Below are 9216 nucleotides of genomic sequence, written 5' to 3'. Positions count from 1 at the left end.
CCTTGGGACTTTGGGGATGCCCACCAGGGACAGTCCTGGGGGTTAAGAGAAAGAACTGCTGTGATTGTTGTTATGGGTGAGTTACATCAGTCTCTACTTAATAATAATTTCTGCTTTTCTAGCTTTAATAGAACTGTTTTAATGTAGTTTTAGCTTTTATTATACTGTGTAGTAAATAATTCTGATGGAGTCCTTTTCATCTAATAATTTGTCATAATAAAGAAATATTTTTTTATATATTATATAAATAATTATATATTTATATTTTATATAATGTATCTGCTATGCCATCATTAAATCCTGCAGGGTGAACTTGTAAAATTTAAATTGCTGATAAACTGGGGCTAGGACTGGGTCCAGCCCCTCCAGGCTCCTCTCTGAGAAGTTTAGAAAAACATCTGAGGCCTTTCAGCACTCGTGACTCTGTGTCTGGGGTTCTTTAATAAACTTTTCCTGAAGCTCCCACTCCACCCACGTCACTACACCAACCATTTCCACCAGGACACGTGCACAAATCTCTCAGGTTTGGAGAGCTTTTGGATCTGTGGTTATTCAGGTTCCTATTTTGGAGCCTGTGGTGCAATAAGAAAGTGTGCTCAGGGAAAGATGTTGCTTTTCCCTATTATTGCTGTGACAGAAATTTAATTATAATCCCTTATCACCACTTAGGAGTGGGAAGTGCTGGAGGGTAGAAACCTCCTGGATGAAGCCTTAACCCTCTGGAATCAAATGCAAAATTACTATTGACATTTGTAAAAGCAGGATCTCACTCTGTAGATTCTTGTGCATTTGAGTGGTTTGCATTTTCACAGGGAGTCAGGATCATTTATTACCTGACTGCCCACAGCATCATCAAAACTCATGGAAATATTCCTGCATCCTTCCTTCCTCTGAAAATGCCTGTGCAAGCCAAATAAGAATTTCCCAAACCCAATAATGTAGTTTTGGTTAGACAGAATTTATTTGTGAAATGGAGAGCTTGAGTGATTACATGCTTTTTTGTTGTTTTCTAAGGTTCATTTGTGGAAATGAAAGTAGGAGTGTGTTACACTGTGTTTTATTAAATCCCATTAGTTCCTGAATTATAAGTGGCCCTCTCTAGTAAATCTCACAGCATTGGCTACTGAGTTTTGGCTGTAGACACTGTACGAAAGCAAACTAGCTGTGAATGCTTTATTTTTATGCAGCATTTATTATTTTGGATTTATAATTTCTGCCTTCCCCAGAAGCAGGATGTACACAGCTTTCTGTTGTTTCTCAAGCAAAAATAAAAATGTAAATTTTGTGCTGTGATCATTTTTAACTCATCCATTTGCTTGTTCTGACATCTCCATGGAACTGGATCTGTGAATTTGATGAAATTCAGCTGTCTGGCTTTTTTTTGCCTGAGCACTTTCTGGCAAAGGCAGATCTTCCAGTGACGCTAATGACTACAGATCCTTTGGCATACATGGAATACAACAAGTAACTCCACTGGAATTCTCTTCCAGGTAACCAAAATTCTGGTCTTCTTCACATCTGTGAAGTCTCACATTTAAGTTGTGGCTGGTTACAAAACAATTAAAGATAATTGGGTTGGTTTTTTTTAAAATCTAAGCTCTGAATTTAAATCTTGCCATTTCTCTGTCACTTATATCGGAATAAATGAATGTATCTTGTTCTCACAAGAATCCTCTTCCAGTTTGGTTTTAGCTTTCTCCTGAGTGCCATCCCTTCATTGATTTTATCACTTTTCCCATGGGTGAGGGTCGGGCTCTGCTGCCAGGGAACAGGGACAGGAGGAGAGGGAACGGCCTCAGGCTGGGGCAGGAGCCAAAAAAATTCAGGGTAACTCTTTCTTACCTGCCCAAATTCAACAGAATAAAACTTCCTTTCATTTTTTCTTTTTCTTTCTTTCTTTCTGTTTTTTTTTTGTTTTTTTTTTTTACTTTTTACCCCAAAGGACACCAATATATCCATTTCAGCCTATGGGTCCTTTTTACTAAATTGCCAGCAGCTTATTTAGTTTATTTTCTTCACTCATATTTGCTTTTATTCATAGAGATCTTTAACTCCTTAAATACAATATCAGATTACCTGTGTTCCTTGGAGAAGTCACCTGCAGTGACCCAAATGGCAGCTGTCAGGCTGAGATTTAATAAGTTTATAAGTACCTGAAGCCCCTTGAACACCACAAGAGGTGCAGAACAGGCAGAGGCAACATCAGTTCTCTCCATTTAGGGCAAGGGGCTCCTTCCTTGCTATGCTGAATTAGCCTGAAGTGCACCATGGCTCAAAATATTATTATTTTGTAGGAGCATAAGGCTTTTAAACCAGTTATTATAACTCTTTGGATCCTTACCAAAGACACCAGCCCCCAGATAAAATTGAAATAAACAGTGGTAGGGAGAAAAGTAGCTACTGCAAAGCCTAATTAAGTATTTTGATTAGTTCATACTTGCTGCATTTTGGCTGCTGTTTATAATTAATTTTATTATCTAGGATCTGTCAGTGCTGGGGTTTTTTTAACTACTTCTTTGTTTACTTAATTGAGCCATTTATAATCATCACTTTGGAGGAGTGAGTTCTCCTGTTTGCTTTTATAACTGATGGTGTTCACTAAGCCTTTTTGCCCTTTCAGCTCCCATACCCTTCACAGCACTGCCAGCAGTTACCCCAAAGCAAGAATCCAGATTTCCAGGCACAATAAAGGGTGCTGAGCATCATTTCTCACCCACAGTCAAACACAAACCTTCCTTTCAATCAGCTTTTCCTGCAAGGTACAACTGGTTTCACTCTAACACCAATTTGATTTGTGGAGAAATCCATGGAATGTCTTGTGGGCACAGCCAGTCAGTTCTGACATGGAAAAGCTGCAGAATTGAAGCCAGGAAAACAAAATCACACTGATTTTACAGCAGGAAGGAGTCACCATCTTCTGGGAGGAAAGGCTGGCCCAGCTGCCATTGTTCAGCCTGGCCAGGAGAAGCTTTGGGCTGAGCTCAGGGTGGCCTTGCAGGGCCTGAAGGAGCCCCAGGAAAGCTGGAGAGAGACAATTGCCAAGGGCTGCAGGGCCAGGAGCCAGGGAATGGCTGCCAGGGGCAGAGGGCAGGGCTGGATCTTGGCATCTTGGGCAGGGATTGTTCCCTGGCAGGGTGGGCAGGGGCTGGGATGGAATTGCCAGAGCAGCTGGGGCTGCCCCTGGATCCCTGGCAGTGCCCAAGGCCAGGCTGGACATTGGCAGCTCCTGGGACAGTGGGAGGTGTCCCTGTCTCATCCTGGAACTTGATGATCTTTAACCCAATCTACGATTCTATGATTTTCAATACCTCACTTTCAATTTTCAATACCTTGCTTTGGATTTGGAGCAGTGAGACTCCTCACTTTTTTTTAGCTTTTGCCTCTGCAGTCAGTTTTCTCCTTTCTCCAGTTTAAACAACAACTCAGCTAAAAGAGAAGGGGGCATGTGGCCAAAAGCATTCTGTATTTCAGAGTGGCTCTGAAATGTGTCCATTACCCAAATTGAAGTAACAGGAAGATTGGGAATATCCCAACACATGACCTTGAAAACTGGAGTCAAGCAATAGGTATGGCATGGAACTTAACAGGACAAAGTGCAGAGTCAGGAATTAAACAGAAACTCCTGCCCTCAGTTATGAACACGATTGGACTGACAAGGGAAGAGAAGGAATTGACTTTTATCTCCCTCAGTCAGAGGAGAACAGAGCCATGAGTGCAATGCAACTGTAAAGAAATAAATGTGATCCTACATCTCATCAGCTGGGAATGTTCCTGTAGGGAAAGGGGAATATTGTTTCTGTTGGACATGACACTGATGAGCCCTTTGCAGGGATACTGTCACAATCCTGGTCCCTTCTGCACCAGGAAGATGAATTTGAACTGATATTGAGCAGAGGGAGACCAGCAGGATAATATGGAGAGCTCGTGGCACAAGGGAAAAATAGCAAGGATTGGTCCAGTTGAACTCTAGAAAAATAAAGGTGAAGAGGGGATGAAGTTGTCTACTATAAATATAAGAGAAAAGGAGATAATTGTGGTTTTAAATCACCACAGGAAAAAAAATCAAATAAAGAAGCAAAGTACTATGTCAAAGGGAATTTCTAAACATCAGAGAAATGTGTAATTATTCAGGAGTTGTAGCAAGAATTTAAACAAACAAACAAATCTACAAAACCCAAACAACAAGGGAAAAAAAACCCCATAAATAACCAGAGTGGGTTTATGGCAAACAGAAATCAGAGATATTTCTGGAAGGAAAGAACTCTATAGCTCAATGCAGACATGATCCCATCATCCTGCACGTTTCTGGGCCTGCATTCCTAATCCAGAACAGCAAACAGAGCTGAGAGGTTTTATGAATGAATTTTCAGGAAATGGGAGGCTGAAATAGAAATAGGAGGGAGAGGAAGCAGAGAGGAAAGAGCAGATGCAGCAACAGAGAAGCAGTGACAGATTAGACTGGGATTTATGGGGGTCCAACTGGACCTCCAGAGGTCTCTTCCAGCCCCAAGTACTCTGTGATTCTGTGATTCTGTGACTGCTTTATAATACATAAAAGTAAGATCACAAATTCAATGTTTAACCTGGCCCACGTAACAAAAATTTACCTGTTGAAAATTGAATTTCATAATTGATTAAGAAACAGCAGCCAGAGAAGAGAGCTGAAGAGAGACACTCGGGATTTAAAGAGTTGATTACTCACAAGAGGAGTAGAGGGGGATTAAAATAAACAGGCCTTAATTGATTAAATTGAATGTGAGGAAACAGAAAAGCTTCACATGGTTGGTACCTGCCCAGCAGGTGGCAAAGGAAGAAGAACACTGAGAAAACACAAAGCTCCATTATCAGGGAAGATTTTTTTGTACAGCAAATGGGATACTGGGAGAAAGATGGGGAGATTTTACTCCTGCATGCAGCAAAATTCCAGGCTTGCCATTGAGTCTCTGCTTGCAAAACAGCTTTACATAAGCAGCTTTTATAATGCTCCATGAAGATCAATAGCTTTAGGTTGACTTATTTGTTTTGTTTTGTTCCCCTGTTACCAAAGTAGTCGACTGCAGGCTGGAAAGTTGCTTTGTTGTGTCATATTCTATCCAAAAATATCAGGAAATATAGACTTTACCTTGCAAAATACTGGAGAGAGAGAAAGGGCAGAGGGGAGAAGGTTATTGCCAACCTCTCCATAATAAATTTTGGCAGCTGTGACACCTAAGTCCGTATTTATAGCCATTCCCTAGCCTGAGATCCAAAAGTGGGAAGGTTAGCAAGTGAAAGAGGAGCTTTTGCAGAGGAAAGCAAACCTTAAATATCAGACAGCTTTTCAAAACATCTGGGCCAGGTTTACCAGATTGCACCATGGAAATGTTAGACACCAAAAAATCAGGCCTTGATGTGCAAATAAGGGGAAAAAAAATGGGGGTGGTAGGCTGGGAAAGAGAATTCCCTCTGGTATTCTTCCTGCCAGAAAACAAAACCAGACAGCTTCCACCCACTGGTCTCTCCTTATCTTCCCTTCAGTTCCTAATGGCTTGCTCTGCAAAATTTCCCCATCTCCAGCACACCACAAAACCTCCCAAGGATTTAAAATTCCCCTCAGATTAGTAAATGTTGACCCTTTGACATTATTACCAGCTTGTGTGAACCAAAACTGTTTCAGCTGATCTTTAAGCAGACATTTCCAACCACATCTTCCCTTGCTGCTGTGCAGAAAGGAAAAAAAAAATAAGCTTTCAGTGTTGCCATATGGGCTGAGGCAATATCTAGACTTACACTTTTTAGGCCAGGCAGGGAAAGTGTAATAACAAGAGGAGGAGCAAAGGAGGCTCTAGGCAAGGCTTCTCCCAAGCTGCCAGATGATTTGTTCCCTTTGCATATCAAAACACCCCCAGGGCTGATCACAGAATCACAGAATCCTTTAGCTTGGAAAAGACCTCTGAGATCGGGTCCAGCTTTTAATTTTCACCAGGTTTTGGTTTATGGTGGTACATAAAGAGCCACAGGTCAGGATCAGCCAGCCCCAGGACTGTCAAAGTGCAAATTTTAATCATAAAAACAGATTATTTTTGATGTTCTCATGAGTTATTTTGATATCTCCAGGTAAATGCTGTAATTTTGAGAATGTTGGAAAATTCTTGGCTTGCAGACAAACAGGGATCCTTTGAGACAGGATAAAAACTCAGACTCTTTAAAATAATTAAAACTTAAAGAGTTTATGTATCAAACACTATTCTGTGGCCAAAATTCTTCTGCAGACACATTTTGGATTTAATGATTTTTCAACTACTCTTTCCTAGCTGTAGTAGTAACTCCTAATTTTTAGCTACTTTTAAACTACTTATCCCTTTCAAAGGTAAGGAGGAATGTACACCAAGGAAAGTCAGCATTTCAGAACTTGAAGTGCAGAACCAACACCTCTGGCTCAATTTCATCAGAGTCCAAATGCTGGGGTTTATGTGTTGGATTCATTTTCCCAGGGAGGTTTGGAGCCCCATCCCTGGAGGTGCCCAAGGAAGGGCTGGACGTGGCACTCAGGGCTCTGGGCTGGGGACAAGGTGGGAATCAGGCACAACTTGGATTTGATGACTTTGGAGCTCTTTTCCAGCCTGGATGATCCTGAATTAAATCACACTCACATGAATCTGTACAAACTGCAGAGTAAGGTCATGGGAATACAACCTGCATTCCCATTTTGTCCTGGGAGCTGTGGGTTCACTGAAATCCCAGTGGCAAATATCCCCAAAAATCCCTCCTCGAGCTGTGGTGGTGAGAGATTTCTCTGTGTATAAATGCTCTGTTATTTTCACAAAATGGAAACTGGAGGGGGATAAGGATGTTCCAGAGCCCGGTTTAGGCAGTTTTTCTCCATAAAATCTCTCTGCACAACCCCCAGAGAATTAACAGGAGGGGCAGGAGAGCAAAACCCTGCAGAGGGCACATCAGAACTGAGGTTTATTTTAGGTGCACTGACCTCAATGGACCAAGTAGAGGAGACTCCTAATGGAAAACCCAAAGTTAAGTATTTAAAGTAGGATGTGCCAGTCCCCTCCCATCAAACATTCCTCTGCTTTTCCCGTTGTTTAACCGTCCAAAACCAATTCCAAAATCCTCAAGCTGATACCAACTTTGCTTCCTGACATAAACTCTTTCCTCAGGCACTGCACAAGTCTGGGGAACTCAAGTTGCTTCTGGGACTTTGTGCCCAAAGGGAGCTGGGAGGGAAGGGAGTCAAAGTCCATTAACTGGAATCACCCTGAATGAGCAGATTTAGGCACTGCCTGTTCCAGTCCTGCCTTGGCCTTTGGAATGGAAAGGGAAAGGAAACCTCAGCAGCTCACCAGTCAGGCATTTGCCTGGGACCTTCAGAAAGCAGCAGAGATCTTTTCAGTGTGTCTTAGCATTAATTCACTCTGAGAGGCTGTGCAGGGAGATTGGTGGAGCTGACACTGAGTGAGCTGCAACTGAGATTAAATAGATGGGAGGGGAGCAGCAGGCTAAGTATAAAATAATTATTTGTGCACCTGTTCCAGAGCCATTTCAGGTTTTGTGCCCCAAGAGAAAAAGTGCCATTTGGAGAGCACGAGGGTTTGTGCAATTAAATGATGCTGTTTTGGTTCCAAGCTCAACCTAACCACTCATATGCTGCTTCTCCTGAAATATTTAACAATTAATAGAGTTAAAAGGGCCTATAACCCATCCTATTGTGTCAGGATCATGAAGGCAGAAAGGATGAGATCCTACATATCCTCATTTCACATAAACCCTTTCTCCATTTTGATTGTGCCCGTTTTTCCTGCTCTGTTGGCAAATGAAAGCAGGAAAAATGAGTAACAACTAGAACAGGCTCCAGAAAAGCAACTTTAGCTTTGGAGAACAGCTCCTGTTGCAGGAGATTTGGTCCTAGCACAAGGGAAGAGATTTAAAGAACAGTAGTTTGCAGGAAGAAATTAAGAGTTGTGCAAATCACCCAGGAAGAAGAGACCTCATGCTGCTCTTTTCAGCCAGGTTCTCTTTTATGGGAAAAGCTTAAGGAACAAGAATGCAGCCATTTTTTAACCTAACACGATATAATAATACAACCACCACACAATTGGATGGCCTCAAATGAGATTTCAGAGAGAGAGAGAAAAAAAGTTATTCCCAGAAAGTACATTAGAAAATGTAGGAAGGTGTGAAGAAAGGGTGAGGTGAGAAAGCAGATGCAAATAAGGAGATTTTACAAGCTAAAGCAGTGCTGGTTTAAAACATTACTTTTTTTCTCAGAAGGAGAAAAAAAATTAAATCACTGATGATGCATGGTCAGAGAGCACAGATGGGGTGTGGAGCTGGGCTTGCTGTTAATCTAAGAGAAAAAATTACAGAGAAACTGATAGGACTTTTGAAAGTACAAATTGTTATCATTTACATTACCTGAAAATCCACAGTCCCACTGCTTCCCACTGACTAGGGGCAAAATTATGGACGATGGTTATTTATTTAGTTTGGAATATGAATATTTATCACAGTGCAGACACAAAAGGTGAAGTATTTCATCTTTTCAGCAGGTGGAGTGGTCTGGAAAGGATGATTATGATGATGTCTGGAAAGGACTTCTGGGCTCTACTTTCCAGCCAGGTTTTCTCAGCAAAGAAGGTTGAAGTATCTGTTGATGTCTGAAGGTGTGCACCTGCCTGTTTGCCTGGCAGCTGTTCCAGCCGGGAATGTGGCATCTGTCGGCCAGTTTCAGCCGAGCCTGAGAGTGGGAAAGCAATGCCAAAAACTCCATCAGTGTGGAGGGGGGTAAAGGTGCTGGGAAGTGCCCCACAGGGGACGGAGGTTTATTTGTGGTGTGAGATCAGCCCTTGTTATGCGCCAGAGAACTGCGGGACACAAACCCTGGTGTTCCCTGGATACACCTGTGGTTCTCTTCTTTGCTGTGAGTGCAGTGAGGTGTCCAGGGAAGCCGTGGCAGCGCCGGGATCCCTGGAAGTGCCCGAGGCCGGGCTGGATGGAGCTCTGAGCGAACGGGGCTAGTGGAAGCTGTCCCTGCCCACGGCCGGGGGGCCGGCGCTAGCTGATATTTAAGGTCCCTTCCAACCCAAAGCCTTCCACGATTCCGTGATTCCTGCGCGGGGAGGGCTCCGCCGGGGTAGGCGGGACGCTCCGGAGGCAGCCGCATCCCGGCGGGAGGGACAGCGCCGGGTCCCCCCCGCGCTCCGCCGCGCTCCGCGCCCCCCTCCA

This window comes from Parus major, chromosome 1, assembly GCF_001522545.3.
Source record: "Parus major isolate Abel chromosome 1, Parus_major1.1, whole genome shotgun sequence".
Classification (NCBI taxonomy): Eukaryota; Metazoa; Chordata; class Aves; order Passeriformes; family Paridae; genus Parus; species Parus major.
This window is presented reverse-complemented; position numbering follows the sequence as displayed.